Source organism: Macaca mulatta, chromosome 11, assembly GCF_049350105.2.
Source record: "Macaca mulatta isolate MMU2019108-1 chromosome 11, T2T-MMU8v2.0, whole genome shotgun sequence".
Taxonomy (NCBI): Eukaryota; Metazoa; Chordata; class Mammalia; order Primates; family Cercopithecidae; genus Macaca; species Macaca mulatta.
Genome location: NC_133416.1, coordinates 93240841 through 93258946, shown reverse-complemented (window position 1 = coordinate 93258946; position 18106 = coordinate 93240841). Strand labels below are relative to the sequence as shown.

The 18106-nt window shown below is 36.6% G+C and overlaps 1 protein-coding gene across 1 annotated transcript in view; it reads left to right on the top strand.

Moving 5' to 3' along the window:
- MGAT4C (MGAT4 family member C) overlaps nt 1–18106 on the top strand; it is a 290255-nt gene that overhangs the window by 203375 nt on the left and 68774 nt on the right. The window lies entirely within an intron of this gene.

Here is an 18106-nt window from a genome sequence, read left to right as displayed (position 1 = left end):
GGCAGTCTGTCCATTCTTGGATCTCAACCTCCATGCTGGGAGATCCACTGCTCTCTTCAAAGCTGTCAGACAGGGACATTTACTTCTGCCGAGGTTTCTGCTGCTTTTTGTTTAGCTATGTCCTGTCCCCAGAGGAGGAGTCTATAGAGGCACGCCGGCCTCCTTGAGCTGTGGTGGGCTCCACTCAATTCAAGCTTCCCAGCGGCTTTGTTTACCTACTTAAGCCTCAGCAATGGCGAGTGCCCCTCTCCCAGCCTAGCTGCCACCTTGCAGTTAGATCTCAGACTGCTGTGCTAGCAATGAAGGAGGCTGGCTCTGTGGGCGTGGGACCCCCTGGGCCAGGTGTGGGATGTAATCTCCTGGAGTGCTGTTTGCTAAGACTCTTGGTAAAGCACAGTATTAGGGTGGGAGTTACCCAATTTTCCAAGTGTTGTGTGTCTCAATTTCCTTTGGCTAGGAAAAGGAATTCCCTTCCCCCTTGCACTTCCCAGGTGAGGTGATGCCTCACCCTACTTCAACTGGGCTGCACCCACAGACCAGTGCCAACTGTCCCATACGCCCCAGTGAGATGAACCCCGCATCTCAGTTGAAAATGCAGAAATCACTCATCTTCTGTGTCACTCACGCTGGGAGCTGGAGGCTGGAGCTGTTACTATTTGGCCATCTTGGGCTCACCCCCCAACACATTTTCTTTATTCAGTCTTCATTGTTGGGCATTGGGTTGGTTCCAAGTCTTTGCTATTGTGAACTGTGCCATAATAAACATATGTGTGCATGTATCTTTATAGTAGAATGATTTATAACCCTTTGGGTATATACCCAGTAATGAGGTGCTGAGTCAAATGGTATTTCTGGTTCTAGATCCTTGAGGAATCACCAGACTGTCTTCCACAATGGCTGAACTAATTTACACTCCCACAAATAATATAAAAGCATTCCTATTTCTCCACATCTGCTCCAGCATCTATTGTTTTCTGACTTTTTAATGATCACCATTCTAACTGGCACAAGATGGTCGAGATAGTATTTCATTGTGGTTTTGATTTGCATTTTTCTAATGACCAGTGATGATGAGCTTTTTTTCATAATTTGTGGGCTGCATAAATGTCTTCTTTTGAAAAGTGTCTCTTCATATCCTTCACCTACTTTTTGATGTGGTTGTTTTTTTTTTTTTTTTCTTGTAAATTTGTTGAAGTTCTTTGTAGATTTTGGATATTAGCACTGTGTCAGATGGATAGATTGCAACAATTCTCTCCCATTCTTTAGGTTGCCTGTCCACTCTGATAAAAGTTTCTTTTGCTGTGCAGAAACTCTTTAGTTTAATTAAATCCCATTTGCCAATTTTGGCTTTTGTTGCCATTTCTTTTGGTGTTTTAATCATGAAGTCTTTGCCCGTGCCTATGACCTGAATGGTGTTGCCTAGGTTTTCCTCTAGGGTTTTTATGGTTTTAGGTCATACATATGAGTATTTAATCCACCTTGAGGTAATTTTTGTAGAAGATATAAGGAAAGGATCCAGTTTCAGTTTTCTGCATATGGCTAGCCAGTTTTCCCAAACCATTTATTAAATAGGGAAACTTTTCCCCATTGCCTTTTTTTCAGGTTTGTCAAAAGTAAAATGGTTGTAGATGTATGGTGTTATTTCTAAGGCCTCTGTTCTGTTCCATTGGTCTATATATCTGTTTTGGTACTAGTACAACATTGTTTTTGTTACTGTAGCCTTGTAGTACAGTTTGAGGTCAGGTAGCGTGATGTATCCAGCTTTGTTCTTTTTGCTTAGGATTATCTTGGCTATGTGGGCTCTTTTTTGGTTCCATATGAAATTTAAAGTAGTTTTGTCTAATTCTGTGAAGAAAGTCAATGGTACCTTGATGAGGATAGCATTGAATCTATAAATTACTCTGGGCAGTATGGCCATTTTCACGATATTGATTCTTCCTCTTCCTGAGCAAGGAATGTTTTATCATTTGTTTGTGTCATCTCTTATTTCCTTGAGCACTGCTTTGTAGTTCTCCTTGAAGAGGTCCTTCATATCCCTTGTAAGTTGGATTTGTAGGTATTTTATTCTCTTTGTAGCAATTGTGAATGGGAGTTCACTCATGATTTGGCTCTTTGTCTGTTACTGGTGTATAGAGATGCTTGTAATTTTTGCACATTGATTTTGTATCCTGAGACATTGCTGAAGTTACTTTTCAGCAACTTAAGGAGATTTTGGGCTGAGACGATGGGGTTTTCCAAACATACAATCATGTCATCTGCAAACAGAAACAATTTTACTTCCTCTTTTCCTAATTGAATACCCTTTATTTCTTTCTTTTGCCTGATTGCCCTGACAAGAATTTCCAATTACAATGTTGAATAGGAGTGGTGAGAGAGGGCACCCTTGTCTTCTCCCATTTTTCAAAGAGAATGCTTCCAGTTTTTGCCGACTCAATATAATATTGGCTGGCAGTTTGTCATAAATAGCTCTTATTGTTTTGATATACGTTCCATCAATATGTATTTTATTGAGAGTTTTTAGCATGAAGGGGTGTGGAATGTTGTCAAAGGCCTTTCCTGCATCTACTGAGATAATCATGTGGTTTTTGTCATTGGTTCTGTTTATGTGATGGATTATGATTATTGATTTGTGTATGTTGAACCAGCCTTGCATCCCAGGTATTAAGCTGACTTGATGGTGGTGGATAAGCTTTGATGTGCTCCTGGATTCAGTTTGCCAGTATTTTATTGAGGATTTTTTCATCTATGTTCATCAGGAATGTTAGCCTGAAATTTTCTCTATGTGTTGTGTCTCTGCCATGTTTTGGTATTAGGATAATGCTGACTTCATAAAATGTGTTAGGGAGGAGTCCCTCTTTTTCTATTGTTTGGAATAGTTTCAGAAGGAATGGTACTAGCTCCTCCTTGTACCTCTGGTAGAATGTGGCTGTGAATCTGTCTAGTCCTGGACTTTTTCTGGTTGGTAGGCTATTAATTACTGTCTCAATTTCAGAACTTGTTATTGGTCTATTCAGGGATTCAATTTCTTCCTAGTATAGACTTGGGAGGGTGTATGTGTCCAGGAATTTATCCATTTCTTCTAGATTTTCTAGTTTATTTGCATAGAGGTGTTTATAGTATTCTCTGATGTCAGTTTGTATTTCTGTGAGATCAGTGATGATATCCCCTTAATCATTTTGTATTGCGTCTATTTGATTCTTCTCTCTCTTCTTCTTTATTAGTCTGGTTAGTGGTCTATTTTGTTGATCTTTTCAAAAAAACAGCTCCTGGATTCATTTATTTTTTGAAGAGATTTCATGTCTCTGTCTCCTTCAGTTTTGCTCTGATCTCAGGTATTTTTTGCCTTCTGCTAGGTTTTGAATTTGTTTGCTCCTGCTTCTCTAGTTCTTTTTAATTTTGATGGGGCACCTGCCAGGTGCCAGCCAGAGCTCTACTAAATGAGGTGTCTGTTGGCTCCTACTGGGTGGTGTCTCCCAATCAGGATACATGGGGGTCAGGGACCCCCTTGACGAGGCCCTCTGTTCCTTAGCAGAGCTAGAGTGCTGTGCTGGGAGATCCACTGCTCTCTTCAGAGCTATCAGGCAGGGAAGTTTAAGTCTGCTGAAGCTGTACCTACAGCTGCCCCTTCCCCCAGATGCTCTGTCACAGGGAGGTGGGGATTTTATCTATAGGTCCCTGACTGAGGCTGCTGCCTTTTTTTCAGAGATGCCCTGCCCAGAGAGGAGAAATCTAGAGAGGCAGTCTGAATACAGTGGCTTTGCTGAGCTGTGGTGGGCTCCACCCAGTTCAAACTTCCTAGCGACTTCGTTTACACAGTGAAGGTAAAACTGCCTACTCAAGCCTCAGCAATGGTGGACACCCCTCCCCCCACCAAGCTTGAGCATCCCAGGTCGACCTCAGATTGCTGTGCTGGCAGTGAGAATTTCAAGCCAGTGGATCTTAGCTTGCTGGGCTCCATGGGGGTGTGACCTGCCAAGCCAATCCACTTAGCTCCCAGACTTCAGTCCTCTTTCCAGAGGAGGGAACAGTTCTTTCTAGCTGGTGTTCCAGGCACCACTGGGGCATGGAAAAAAAAAAAAAAAAAAGACTCCTGTAGTTAGCTCGGTGTCTGCCCAAACTGCTACCGAGTTTTGTGCTTGAAACCCAGGGCCCTGGTGGCATAGGCACTGAGGGAATCTCGTGGTCTGCGAGTTGTGAAAACCATGGGAAAAGTGCAGTATCTGGGGTGGAGTGCACCATTCCTCAAGGCACAGTACCTCACGGCTTCCTTTGCGTATGGGAGAGAATTTCCCAACCACTTGCACTTCCCGGGTTAGGCGATGCCCCACCCTGCTTCAGCTTGCCCTCCTTGGGCTGCACCCACTGTCCAACCAGCCCAATAAGATGAACCAGGTACATCAGTTGGAAATGCAGAAATTACCCACCTTCTGGGTTGATCTCGCTGGGAGCTGCAGACTCAGCCACCGAAGATAGTATCTGTCTCTTTTCTTGAAAGTGAAGCCCCTGACCAAGGCTTCCTTCCTCTACCCTATTACCAATTTGAAAGCCCATATTGGTAATGAAAAAATTGGGTGAGTTGATGGGAGCAGGATTTCCTTCCTCCCTACATCTTCCCCCAAGAAGCATATGAAATTTCCCGTGTTAGTTTCCAGAATGGAATTTTCCTGGCCAGTTCAGTCCCCCAGTAGCACCAGAAATGTCTGGCCACCATGGGGTTTTCTTAAGATCCTTCTTTAAACCAAGGATTTCACTCCTTGTAACTACTTCCTGAAAAGGGAAATGAGTCCACTTTGGGGCTGAATTCTATAGATGAATTTTCCTCTGAAGATACAGAATCTAAGCAATAAATGTTTCTATTTCTTTTCTTCAGTCATTTTGTTATCTCTCTTTGATTGTAACAACTATAAATTAAAAGATTATACACATTTGCTCAATGCGAGGGTTGAAAAAATGTTAATTCCTAGCATATAATTTTCTAATTAAAGATTATTGATTAATTAGGATTGTATGAATGAACTATTTCCACTTTATTAGACCCCTTAGGTTGTATTGTATTGCAAGTATTATATCATGATGTGACGAAATAGCCAACCATAAACATAAGCTATAATAGGCAATTTGCATAATTAAACAACTAGATAATTTTTTAAACTGTGGAAGCCATTCTTTTCCTAACTCTTTATAAAACAATTGTAAAAGTTGCTTGAACTTTTCCTAAATACATTTATTGTTTAAATAAACAAACAAAAAAGACGTGGAGGCCTCAGAAAATGCTATAATTGAAAAACAATTCTTTATCCTTTCAATGAAATGACAATTTAGAAGAGGTCAGTCTACCTAGAGGCCTACCTTTGTGTGTCAGAAAGCTTAGTAGAGTCCTTGACCTACAAATAGATCTGGCATACTCCAAGTTCTCCATTTTTTTTTTTTTTAGAAAAACTGAAGTTCTACTGAGGTTTGTCAAAGCTCAGATGGCTGTAGATATGTGGTATTATTTCTGAGGACTCTGTTCTGTTCCATTGGTCTGTATCTCTGTTTTGGTACCAGTACCATGCTGTTTTGGTTACTATAGCCTTGTAGTATAGTTTGAAGTCAGGTAGTGTGATGCCTCCAGTTTTCTTCTTTTGACTTAGGATTGTCTTGGCAATGTGGGCTCTTTTTTGGTTCCATATGAACTTTAAAGCAGTTTTTTCCAATTCTGTGAAGAAACTCATTGGTAGCTTGATGGGGATGGCATTGAATCTATAAATTACCTTGGGCAATATGGCCAATTTCACGATATTGATTCTTCCTATCCATGAACATGGTATGTTCTTCCATTTGTTTGTGTCCTCTTTTATTTCACTGAGCAGTGGTTTGTAGTTCTCCTTGAATAGGTCCTTTACATCCCTAGTAAGTTGGATTCCTAGGTACTTCATTCTCTTTGAAGCAATTGTGAATGGAAGTTCATTCATGATTTGGCTCTCTGTTTGTCTGTTACTGGTGTATAAGAATGCTTGTGATTTTTGCACATTAATTTTGTATCCTGAGACTTTGCTGAAGTTTCTTATCAGCTCAAGGAGATTTTGGGCTGAGACAATGGGGTTTTCTAAATATACAATCATGTCATCTGCAAACAGGGACAATTTGACTTCTTCTTTTCCTAACTGAATACCCTTGATTTCTTTCTCTTGCCTGATTGCCCTAGCCAGAACTTCCAACACTACGTTGAACAGGAGTGGCGAGAGAGGCCATCCCTGTCTTGTACCAGTTTTCAAAGGGAATTTTTCCAGTTTTTTCCCATTCAGTATGATATTGGCTGTGGGTTTGTCATAAATAGCTCTTATGATTTTGAGATACGTTCCATCAATACCGAATTTATTGAGTGTTTTTCGCATGAAGGGCTGTTGAATTTTGTCAAAGGTCTTTTCTGCATCTATTGAGATAATCATGCAGTTTTTGTCTTTGGTTCTGTTTATATGCTGGATTACGTTTATTGATTTGTGTATGTTGAACCAGCCTTGCATCTCAGGGATGAAGCCCACTTAATCATGGTGGATAAGCTTTTTGATGTGCTGCTGGATCCGGTTTGCCAGTATTTTATTGAGGATTTTTGCATCGATGTTCATCAGGGATATTGTTCTAAAATTCTCTTTTTTTGTTGTGTCTCTGCCAGGCTTTGGTATCAGGATGATGTTGGCCTCATAAAATGAGTTAGGGAGGATTCCCTCTTTTACTATTGATTGGAATATTTCAGAAGGAATGGTACCAGCTCCTCTTTGTACCTCTGGTAGAATTCAGCTGTGAATCCATCTGGTCCTGGACTTTTTTTGGTTGGTAGGCTATTAATTATTGCCTCAATTTCAGAGCCTGCTATTGGTCTATTCAGGAATTCAGCTTCTTCCTGGTTTAGTCTTGGGAGAGTGTAAGTGTCCAGGAAATTATCCATTTCTTCTAGATTTTCTAGTTTATTTGCGTAGAGGTGTTTATAGTATTCTCTGATGGTAGTTTGTATTTCTGTGGGGTCGGTGGTGATATCCCCTTTATCATTTTTTATTGCATCTATTTGATTCTTCTCTCTTTTCTTCTTTATTAGTCTTGCTAGCGGTCTATCAATATTGTTGATCTTTTCAAAAAACCAACTCCTGGATTCATTGATTTTTTGGAGGGTTTTTTGTGTCTCTATCTCCTTCAGTTCTGCTAAAACAAGAAATAGGGAAAGGATTCACTATTTAATAAATGGTGCTGGGAAAATTGGTTAGCCATAAGTAGAAAGCTGAAACTGGATCCTTTCCTTACTCCTTATACGAAAATTAATTCAAGATGGATTAGAGACTTAAATGTTAGACCTAATACCATAAAAATCCAAGAAGAAAACCTAGGTAATACCATTCAGGACATAGGCATGGGCAAGGACTTCATGTCTAAAACACCAAAAGCAATGGCAATAAAAGCCAAAATTGACAAATGAGATCTAATTAAACTAAAAAGCTTCTGCACAGCAAAAGAAACTACCATGAGTGAACAGGCAGCCTACAGAATGGGAGAAAATTTTTGCAATCTACTCATCTGACAAAGGGCTAATATCCAGAACCTACAAAGAACTCAAACAAATTTACAAGAAAAAAACAAACAACCCCATCAAAAAGTGGGCAAAGGATATGAACAGACACTTCTCAAAAGAAGATATTCATACAGCCAACAGACACATGAAAAAATGCTCATCATCACTGGCCATCATAAAATGCAAATCAAAACCACAATGAGATACCATCTTACACCAGTTAGAATGGCAATCATTAAAAAGTCAGGAAACAACAGGTGCTGGAGAGGATGTGGAGAAATAGGAACACTTTTACACTGTTGGTGGGATTGTAAACTAGTTCAACTATTATGGAAAACAGTATGGTGATTCCTCAAGGATCTAGAACTAGAAGTACCACATGACCCAGCCATCCCATTACTGGGTATATAACCAAAGGATTATAAATCATGCTGCTATAAAGACACATGCACACGTATGTTTATTGGGGCACTATTCACAATAGCAAAGACTTGGAATCAACCCAAATGTCCATCAGTGACAGACTGGATTAAGAAAATGTGACACATATACACCATGGAATACTATGCAGCCATAAAAAAGGATGAGTTTGTGTCCTTTGTAGGAACATGGATGCAGCTGGAAACCATCATTCTCAGCAAACTATCGCAAGAACAGAAAACCAAACACCGCATGTTTTCACTCATAGGTGGGAACTGAACAATGAGCTCACTTGCACTCGGGAAGGGGAACATCACACACCGGGGCCTATCATGGGGAGGGGGAGGGGGAGGGATTGCATTGGGAGTTATACCTGATGTAAATGACGAGTTGATGGGAGCTGACGAGTTGATGGGTGCAGCACGCCAACATGGCACAGGTATACATATGTAACAAACCTGCACGTTATCCACATGTACCCTAGAACTTAAAGTATAATAAAAAAATAAATAAATAAATAAAAAACTGAAGTTCTAGTCTTCATTTGATATTATACCTAACTAAATTATTTCTAGTAGATAGCCATATTTGCATGTTTCCTTTTCTCCCTCCAAGAAATAGCAAAAGAAAACAAGTCTTGAAAGAAAATGCTTTCTGTCTTTTCTTTATCTTTCTGCCTTATTCCTGTTCTCATTCTGTATCAGATCTTTGTCTCTTATTCCTCTCGTTAGTTTCAGTGTGCTGACTTGTATTATAAGGTAAACAGTGTTGGGTTGAAAACTTATCTTACACAGTGTTAGAGTCCTGTGTTAGGGGTTGCTGCTCTGGTGTTCTTGATACAGAGAGATGGGCAAGTGAAAGGAGCAAGAACCAAAGGGACAGAACCCTTCTCACTTTAGCTCCTTGTAATCAGCTTCATTGAAGTTTCCCACTGTGGTTGTGCAAAAAGATCTGTCTACTACAACCTACGTAGCCTCTGTCAACTATACAGGCCACTTCAGATTGAGGCTTTAAATATCCTTAGTCTTCCCTGACAGCAGGAGATGTATCTTCCAAAAGGGAGAAAAGGGGTAGCATGTGCTATCTGTGTCTTACAGAGAACACGGAAGACAGGTCAGTTTCCAACCAGCAGAAAGGAAACTGGAAACACTGGTCTGAGCCCAGCTCCTCCAGAGAACTATGGTTTCTTCTGAGAGGAGAAGAAAACAACAAAGGGATAATCAAATATTAAAACAAAGAGATGAATAAATGATGAAGAAAGGGCTGGTGTGAACATTAAGAAGACATGTTAAGGCTGGGTGTGGTGGCTCATGCCTGTAATCCCAGCACTTTGGGAGGCAGAGGGAGGCGGATCACTTGAAGTCAGGAATTCAAGACTGGCCAACATGGAGAAACCCCATCTCCTCTAAAAATGCAAAAATTAGCCAGGTGTGGTGGCAGGCACCTGTAATCCCAGCTACTCGGTTGGCCGAGGTACACAAGAATTGCCTGAACCTGGGAGGTGAAGGTTGCAATAAGCCGAAATCATGCCACTGAAGTCCAGCCTGGGAGACAAAGTGAGACTCTGTTTCAAAAAATAAAACAAAACAAACAAATAAAAACAAAAAACATGTTCGATCTTTCAGGGAAATGGAATGTTGTGGCATATGAATTGAGTAAGATGGTGTAAAATGTTATATTCCTTAAATCTACTTATATTCCTAAAAAAATAATGTGCATATCTTTGTAAATGCTTTGTATACATGTAAGACCATTGATTAGTAAGATTGGAATTGGGGAGAATTTGAGGGTGAAACTTGAAAAAAATGAGACATTTTTACATCTAAAAGATAAATAAAATGTTAAATTAGATGTTCAAGCCTGTTTTGTTGGAGTTGAATTAACTTTTACTTTTTTATTAAAATCATAGAAACACCATGTCAATAAAAGAAAGAAAGACGTTTTTCTACACTATATACCATGAGTTAATTTCATTGCAAACCTAGAAGACATATATATGTTGCCTTGGATAAGTTATCAAATCTTTTAGGACTTCACTTCTCAGTAAGAAAGAGAGAGTTAATATTACAAATTGTTATACTTGCTTCATAAAACTATTGTACGAGTAGATTAAAATAATATGCTTAAAGCATTTCCCAGTTTTAAAGAACTGTAAATTGTAGGCATAATTAATTGTAAACTTTTTTGAATATTATAAAAACTACTAGGGAAAATATTTTTTACTATTAGCATAATATTGAGTTCATTTTTCTTGCAGAAAGAAGTCATGAGAGGAATTTGAACATTTTATTTGGCAGACTGTAAAATATTTTATAGATTTGTGGAGATTCATACCACTTATACAAACTACTCAAAGAAATGACCAGAAAGAAAACTGTCATCTTTCTGGTGAGGCTTTTAAATTTGATTGCATTCTCTCTCTTTCTAGCAGATTTATTATAGCATTTATATGCATGAGTGTTATAAAATAATATTACAGTTTGCTGGCCAATTTAGGTCATGAAATCCCATTAACAACTAAAATATGTAGATACAAAAAATATTCACTGTGTTAATTAAATGTGCATTTTATTTACTGCCTCTTTTCTCTTATAAAAATCTAAGCAACAGTTCATTTAATCATTAAGCAAAGAAGTGTGGTAATGTAGGTTAAAATCTACATTTAAAAAGCCTTTACATTTAAGTAAATCTATAATAATACGTTATTTGAGACATCCAGAAACAACTGTCAAATCAAAATTAGTTTCTTAAATAGCAGTGTATAGAAGTCAAAGATCTGTCTGCTATAGAAATCTTGTTGAATTAAAGTATTTCCCTTAAAAGCTCCAATTAGTGGGAAAATGTTATATGAATTTATTATACTAGTCATTTAGCAAACAATTGTTGAAGATCTACTGTATTCCAAACACAAAAATGGCATGCTATGATTTCTGCCCTTGAGGTTATAGCATTGGGTAGATACTGGCATTCACACAAAGATTGCAGTAAGATGGACTTAGTTCTCTAATTGTAGTCCCAAGAAGACAGAGAGACCAAGATCGCTATAGGGGTCACAGCCATTCCTGCAGAGGTGACAGTTAATCAAAGTATTGTCTAGAAAAATGCAATATATGTTCAAAGTCACTGAAGCATGAAAGCTCACATGAAATATGTTTGGAAAATGGCAGGTAGTTCAGTGTAGTTGCAGGATAGAGTTATTGGTGGGAGTAAAATATATGGCTAAGAAATGTATTTATTCAAACAATAAGAAACCAATAAAGGGATCAGAAACAAGAGGGATCTGACTAGAATTTCCTTTTGGCAGCAGAGTTTCATTCACTTACATAATTGGAAAGAAATGTACTGAAAAGACCAAAAGCATAGATACTATGACAGCCCAGGAATTTGAGGATACTGTGAGCCATGATTGCACGACTGCACTCCAGCCTGAACCACAGAGCAAGACCCTGTCTCTAAAAAAGTAAATAATAATAATTAGTAAAAGAGTTTACATAATTTTAGACATACATTATTATGGAATCTGCAAATTTCAAAATTTTTTGAGATCTAAAGGATATAAAAGATTTTTTTAAATAAAAATAATGTAAGTTCAACTAGTTTGATATTAGCTTTAAAGAAAACTACTTTGATTTTAAAATCAAGGAAATACAGAAATATTTTCTCCAATATTAGCATGTTTATTTTCCTACGTAACTCTAAATTTTTATATTATCACTTTAAATAGATCATTCATTCATTAAAAAGTTAGGAAACAACAGATGCCAGAGAGGATGTGGAGAAATAGGAACACTTTTACACTGTTGGTAGGAGTGTAAACTAGTTCAACCATTGTGGAAGACAGTGTGGCAATTCCTCAAGGATCTAGAACTGAAATACCATTTGATCCAGGGATCCCATTACTGGGTGTGTACCCAAAGGATTATAAATCATGCTACCATAAAGACACATGCACACATATGTTTATTGCAGCACTATTCACAATAGCGAAGACTTGGAACTAACCCATATGCCCATCAATGATAGACTGGATTAAGAAAATGTGGCATATATGCACCATGGAATACTATGCAACCATAAAAAAGGATGAGTTTATGTGCTTTGCAGGGACATGGATGCAGCTGGAAACCATCATTCTGAGCAAACTACCACAAGGGAAGAAAACCAAACACTGCATGTTCTCACTCATAGGTGGGAAATGAACAATGAGAACAACTTGGACACAGAGTGGGGAACATCACACTCTGGGACCTGTCCTGGGGTGGGGAGCAGGGGAAGGGATAGCATTAGGAGAAATATCTAACGTAAATGAAGAGTTGGTGGTGTAGCACACCAACGTGGCACATGTATACATATGTACCCAACCTGTACGTTGTGCACATGTACCCTAGAACTTAAAGTATAATTTACGAAATAAAATAAATAAGTAGATCGTTCATTTCACATATGGCCTGCTTTTTAAGTTCAAATAATAGTTTTCTCAAAGTGACATAAAATTTAGCTAATAATAGAGCTAACAAGTTAATGGCAAAATAAAGGCTTTAGTGAGCACAGAACTCATTAAAATTATCCAGAAGAATGCCTGGAATAATTTTTTCTAACTTGTTAAAACTAGTATTATAGCCAAGCCATTTAAGAGTAACAACTAGTAACCATTTTACTTAGTTAGAGAGTATCAATGAATGGCTACTTTTCTCTGAAAATGACTATCTGCTCCACTTGTGATTGCATAGCCTGGAATGATGCCAAGGAGTCAGGCAAATGAATTGGGTAACAGGGGAATGGAAAAAGAGCTGAGGCTGAAAGAGAGAATGAAGACATGAAAAGATATTTAAATCATAAGTAAAGCTCAAATGAAAACAAGATACCATTCTCCCTTTACCCTCACCCATTTTAGGATGGTAAAGATTCAAAAAGTTTGAAGCACCCAGCTGCCAGTTGAATGTCAGAAGAAAAAAAAAAATCCTTATACGTTTGTGGTAATATTATATTAACATGAGTATTCAGTGTTGATTCTTTCCATACATGGAAATCGCATGCTTTTCTATGACAAAGAGTAAATAGACAAATCAATTAAAGAATGGGGAGTAGATAGTTCTTATATACAGGGATAGTGTTCTCTTGTCAGTCATTCTAATCTCCATCATCCTCAACATCACTTATATGATTTATGGTTTAGAGACTTTTGATATTAATGTATTTACTCATGTGGTTCTCCTTATCAGGAATGTCCTTTTATTTCTGTTGTCTAATGTACAATTTCAGCTCATATATTCTCTAGTCACTTAATATTTCACATTTGGCATTAATTTTACACACACATCTTATTCCCTCAACTAGACGGTTAACTCTCTGAAGCCCAGAAATTAATCTTAGGCATTTTAGTATCACTCAATTTCTAACACAGTGCTTTATGTAAATTTATGATTAGTAGCTGTAGTTTGAATAAATCATCACTCTTACCCCAAGCCTTGTTGAAGCTTTTATGTTAGAACATGTTGGAAGCTACTGATAAAAATGAAAAATATGCAAATCTTTCAACAAAAACTTACTGAATATTTACTTCTTGTCAACAGTGTGCAAGACTCTGGGGATACAATTTTGCAGAAAATAGAAAGGGTCTTATGTTCTAAAAGGTCAGAAAGATGTTAAATAATCACACTCCTTAATATTTCATTAAAAATTAAAATACAGTTGTTGAAGAAAAGAGAAACTGTTTCAAGGAGTTTTAAATTCTAGATTCTTTAATGAAGGAAAATTCTCCTCTAAAACCAATATGTTTTTTTCTGATTATGCACTAAATACATTTCTCCAGAAATTTCTTTTCATCCGAATGAGGGACCCACACTTCACTCATGGTGGACCTATGAACTAGATAAACTCACTGTGTTTCTGGCTTTTGTTGTTATTGTTTTATTTTTAAGCTAATGTATCATTATTTTTTAACTGATAAATAAAAATGGATATATTTATCTTGTACAACATGATGTTTTAAAATATATACATTGTGGAATGACTAAATTGAGCTAATTAACATATGCATTACTTCACATGCTTATCATTTTACAGTCTTAGCAATTTTCAAGTATACAATATGCTGCTATTAACTATAGTCGCTGTGTTGTGCAATAGAGCTCTTGAACTTATTTCTTCTCTCTAATTGAAATTGTATAACCTTCGAAGAACATCTCTCTATCTCCACACCTCCACTCCAGGCCCTAGTAACTACTATTCTACTCTCCTTTACTTTTATGAGTTCAGCTTTTTTATAACTCCCATATACTAGTGAGAACATGTGATATCTGTCTCTGTGCTGGGCTTAATTCGCTTAGCACAATATCCTTGGGTTCATCCATGATATGGCAAATTACAGGATTCCCTTGTTTTCAAGACTGAATAGTTTTTCTTTATCCATTTATCCATTGCTGGAGACTTGGGTCGACTCCATATCTTGGCTAGTATGAATAGTGCTGCAATAAACATGGGAGTGCAGGTATCTCTTTGACATACTGATTTCATTTCATTTGATTATATATCTAGTAGTGGGATGGCTAGATCATAAGGTACTTCTTTTTTTTTTTTTTCTGATTTTTGAGAAACTACCATACTGTTTTCCATAGTGGCCGTACTAATTTACATTCCCACCATCATTCACTTTTTCTCCATATCCTCCTCAACACTTATTTTTCATCTTTTTTATAATAGCCATTCTAACAGGGGCCGGGTGATAACTCATTGTGAATTTTACTTGCATTTCTCTGCTAATGAGTTATGCTGAGCATTTTTTTATATATACCTGTTGGTCATTTTATGTCTTCTTTTGAGAAATGTTTATTCCTGTCCTTGGCCCATTTTTAACTGGGCCATTTGTTTTCTTGCTAATAGTTTGTTTGAGTTCCTTATACATTTGCAATATTAACTTATATGATACATGGTTACAATTTTTTCTGCCATTTTGTAGGCTTTTTGTTTTGTTCATTGTTTCTCTTGCTGTTTAGAGCTTTCTAATTTGATATAATCCCATTCATCTATTTTTTGCTTTTGTTTTCTATGCTTTTGGGGTCTTAATCCCCCCAAAAAAGTCATTGTCCAGACCAATGTTATAGAGATTGTCCCAGTGTTTATGTCTTTGAAAGGGGTCCTATAACACTTTCTCTGCTTGCTTTTCTGTGTTTGAATACTGCCCAGGGGATACTCAGCTCCAGTGTCACAGATGAACCTACACAAAATTCTTAGTTCAGCTAAGGCAAGTCATGCTCACCCAAGGGACAGAACATCCTGCCTTTTACGTTAGAAGTGTCCAAAAATTACTAATTATCTCTTAGTCATCTCATGTATACACACACACACACACACACACACACACACACACACACAAAGTCAAATACTCAGCTAATGGTTTTCCAATGTGCCAGTCACCAAAGCTTCTTGTATATGTTTATGTTAAAAAAAAAAAAAGTCACTGTGGCTAATCACCTCATTTAAAAGTCAGATTGAACACGTGGGCATTCACATATGTAGGCTGAGGTATATTGGCAAGGAATTGACACTTGTAGTTCCCCAAAGATCTTTCGCTTTGCTTGGCTGTCTCTGCAACTCCAGTAAAGTGCATCCAGACTCCAGTAAAAGAAATAAAGTGAACACTTTGCCTCCTAGTACCTTTGCTGCCGTTTGCATTTCACCACTCAGCTTATAGAGATGAAATCTATTACTCGGCAGGCACCACTTGCACAAATGAAAGATAAATTTTTCTTCCAGATGGGACAGATCAGCAAGACTCATAAAATATTAATGATGAAAGCTCTGGGAATTATATATATCCCTGACCATAGGTTTCTCTTGACAGTGAAGAACTGTCAGTTTAACTCATTTTTTTTTTCTGTAAGACTCCCATCAAGAATTATATAAAGGGAAAATAATACATGATTGAAGATTCAGATGAGCATAGATTTAAGGGAAAGGTTATCTTTCTGTCTTTCATTTTCTTTCATGTTTTGTGTTCCCAATCTGCAATACATTTTGCTGAGTGATGTAGTGTGGTCGATTTGATTCTTGAAGCTGTTCATGTGCTCATGTAGGAAATTGCTTTTATGAGAATAATACAGGAAGTATGCATTTCTTATTATTTAATTGAACATATAATTTAGCAATACCTGACATTTATATGATTGAAACAGTTTGTTTATCTCAAAATTAGAAATTTATTGAATATGTATTCAAAAATATATATTAATGAAGAATTTCACTTTCACTTGTCAGGTTTTATTATCTTGAAAACTTTTTTATAACCATTACAGATCAACAATAATTTTTAGGTTACTCTCTCTGTAGAAGGCTTGGTCACTTACCTTTTTTTGTTAAGGAAAAAATTCTGGGCCCTCTTTTTGAGGCAGCAAATCAATTACCATTAATCTGAAATTTTTTAAACATGTATTTTCCTTTTACACAGAAACAAAGTTTACATTTATAAAATCTAAAGATGATAGAAATGTATAATTATCTTATTATGGCAACCTGATTCATTGTATTATGTTACATATATTTAGGAACACATATGTAGGTATTTATGAGATATTTGAATATTAGAAATTTCTTGAAAATAATAAAATACTTCCATTAGCCAATTTATAGAAAATTCTAAATGAAATATATCTCCAATTGTTTTAAAAACTCTTTGAAATATTTTATGCTAGCACAATTATTTGCAACATGACTCAAAATATTTTTCATTATGCTACAGAGTGATAGTACAAAAAACTAACCATTTTAACAATAATGCTTCAGAAAGGAAATAGTCACACAAGAATGGATCCAAAATCAACTAAATTATATCTATTATAATTTTATTCACATTGAAGATACTACCTAATTTGTTAAATATTAATAATTAGAAAAATAAAATATTATTTTTCATTCATACTCTTTTTCTACCTAAATAGAACACATTCTTATAATTATTTTGATTTGATAACAAAATATTTATAAAAAAATATATAATTTAACCAGATGAAATTATCTTTCCTTAATTACTTTTTATTTAATTGAATTGCTTTTTATTTAACTGAATATCTGGCTTACTAATTATCTCTTCTCAGGTACATGATATTTTTCATCAGTGTCTATGAGAAATTATCAGCCAAATATAAACTTCATAAACCACTAACGAGATTTTAAGGTCCTGTGCCTACAGTGTGTTAAAGTTTCTAGTTGATGATAGCCATACAAAGATAAATCAGCAATTCCATTTTGTTCATCAGTCTTTCACAAAATTCATGAAATCTTTGTAAAAAATCAGCCGCTGTTAAAACGTATTCAGAATTATATTTAAAGTCTCATCACTAGTAAATAGAGTCAAAAGACCCATTACAACACTTCTGGTCATGAACATTGTTATAATATTTTCAAAATCAATGCCGTTTTTCCTGATTGCCTGATCATCTGATGATCATCTCTAATGTTTAGATTCTCTTCATCAATGTGCCAAATGTATAATATTGAAAACATAAACTCCATAAACCAAACACCTTGCTGTGACCAAATACCCAATGCTTGCATGGGATTCAACCGATTGTTGCTATAGCCTTCTGAAGAGCAAATTTCTTGGGATCTATCGTTGGGTCTCCTTAAGTCCTGCTTTCTTTCTGCTCCATGCCAATGACTGAGATCTGGGTTTAGGTCCTAACCTCTGTGTTCTGTGATATAACTAATTGGCTGTGAAGATAACTTCATGTTACAAAAATGAGTTTATGTGACATGAGAATCCCAAAATACCTACTACTGTTTCAAAATGTCAGTCTCCAATTGTAACCATTCTTGGTGTCTGTGGAGGCTATGGAAGAAGACAAAATGTGTTTAAGCTGACCACAGCACATTTAAGTAGAGAGAGAAATGCTGATGGCGAGACATCAGGAGAGCTGGAGGAATCTGTGCCTCAAGAGCATATAAATGTTCACAATTGACTCTTGTCTGAAAGAATAATGTTTGCATAACACCAAACTTTGAAAAACAGCATAATTGGTTCTACTCAGAGGTACTTAAATAGCCTCAGAGTAGCACTGAATTTTTAAAAATATAAATATAAGTTTATGTATAGTGGAAAAAGGCAATGCAAAATAAGAATATATTTATTTTCTCAGACTACCTTTG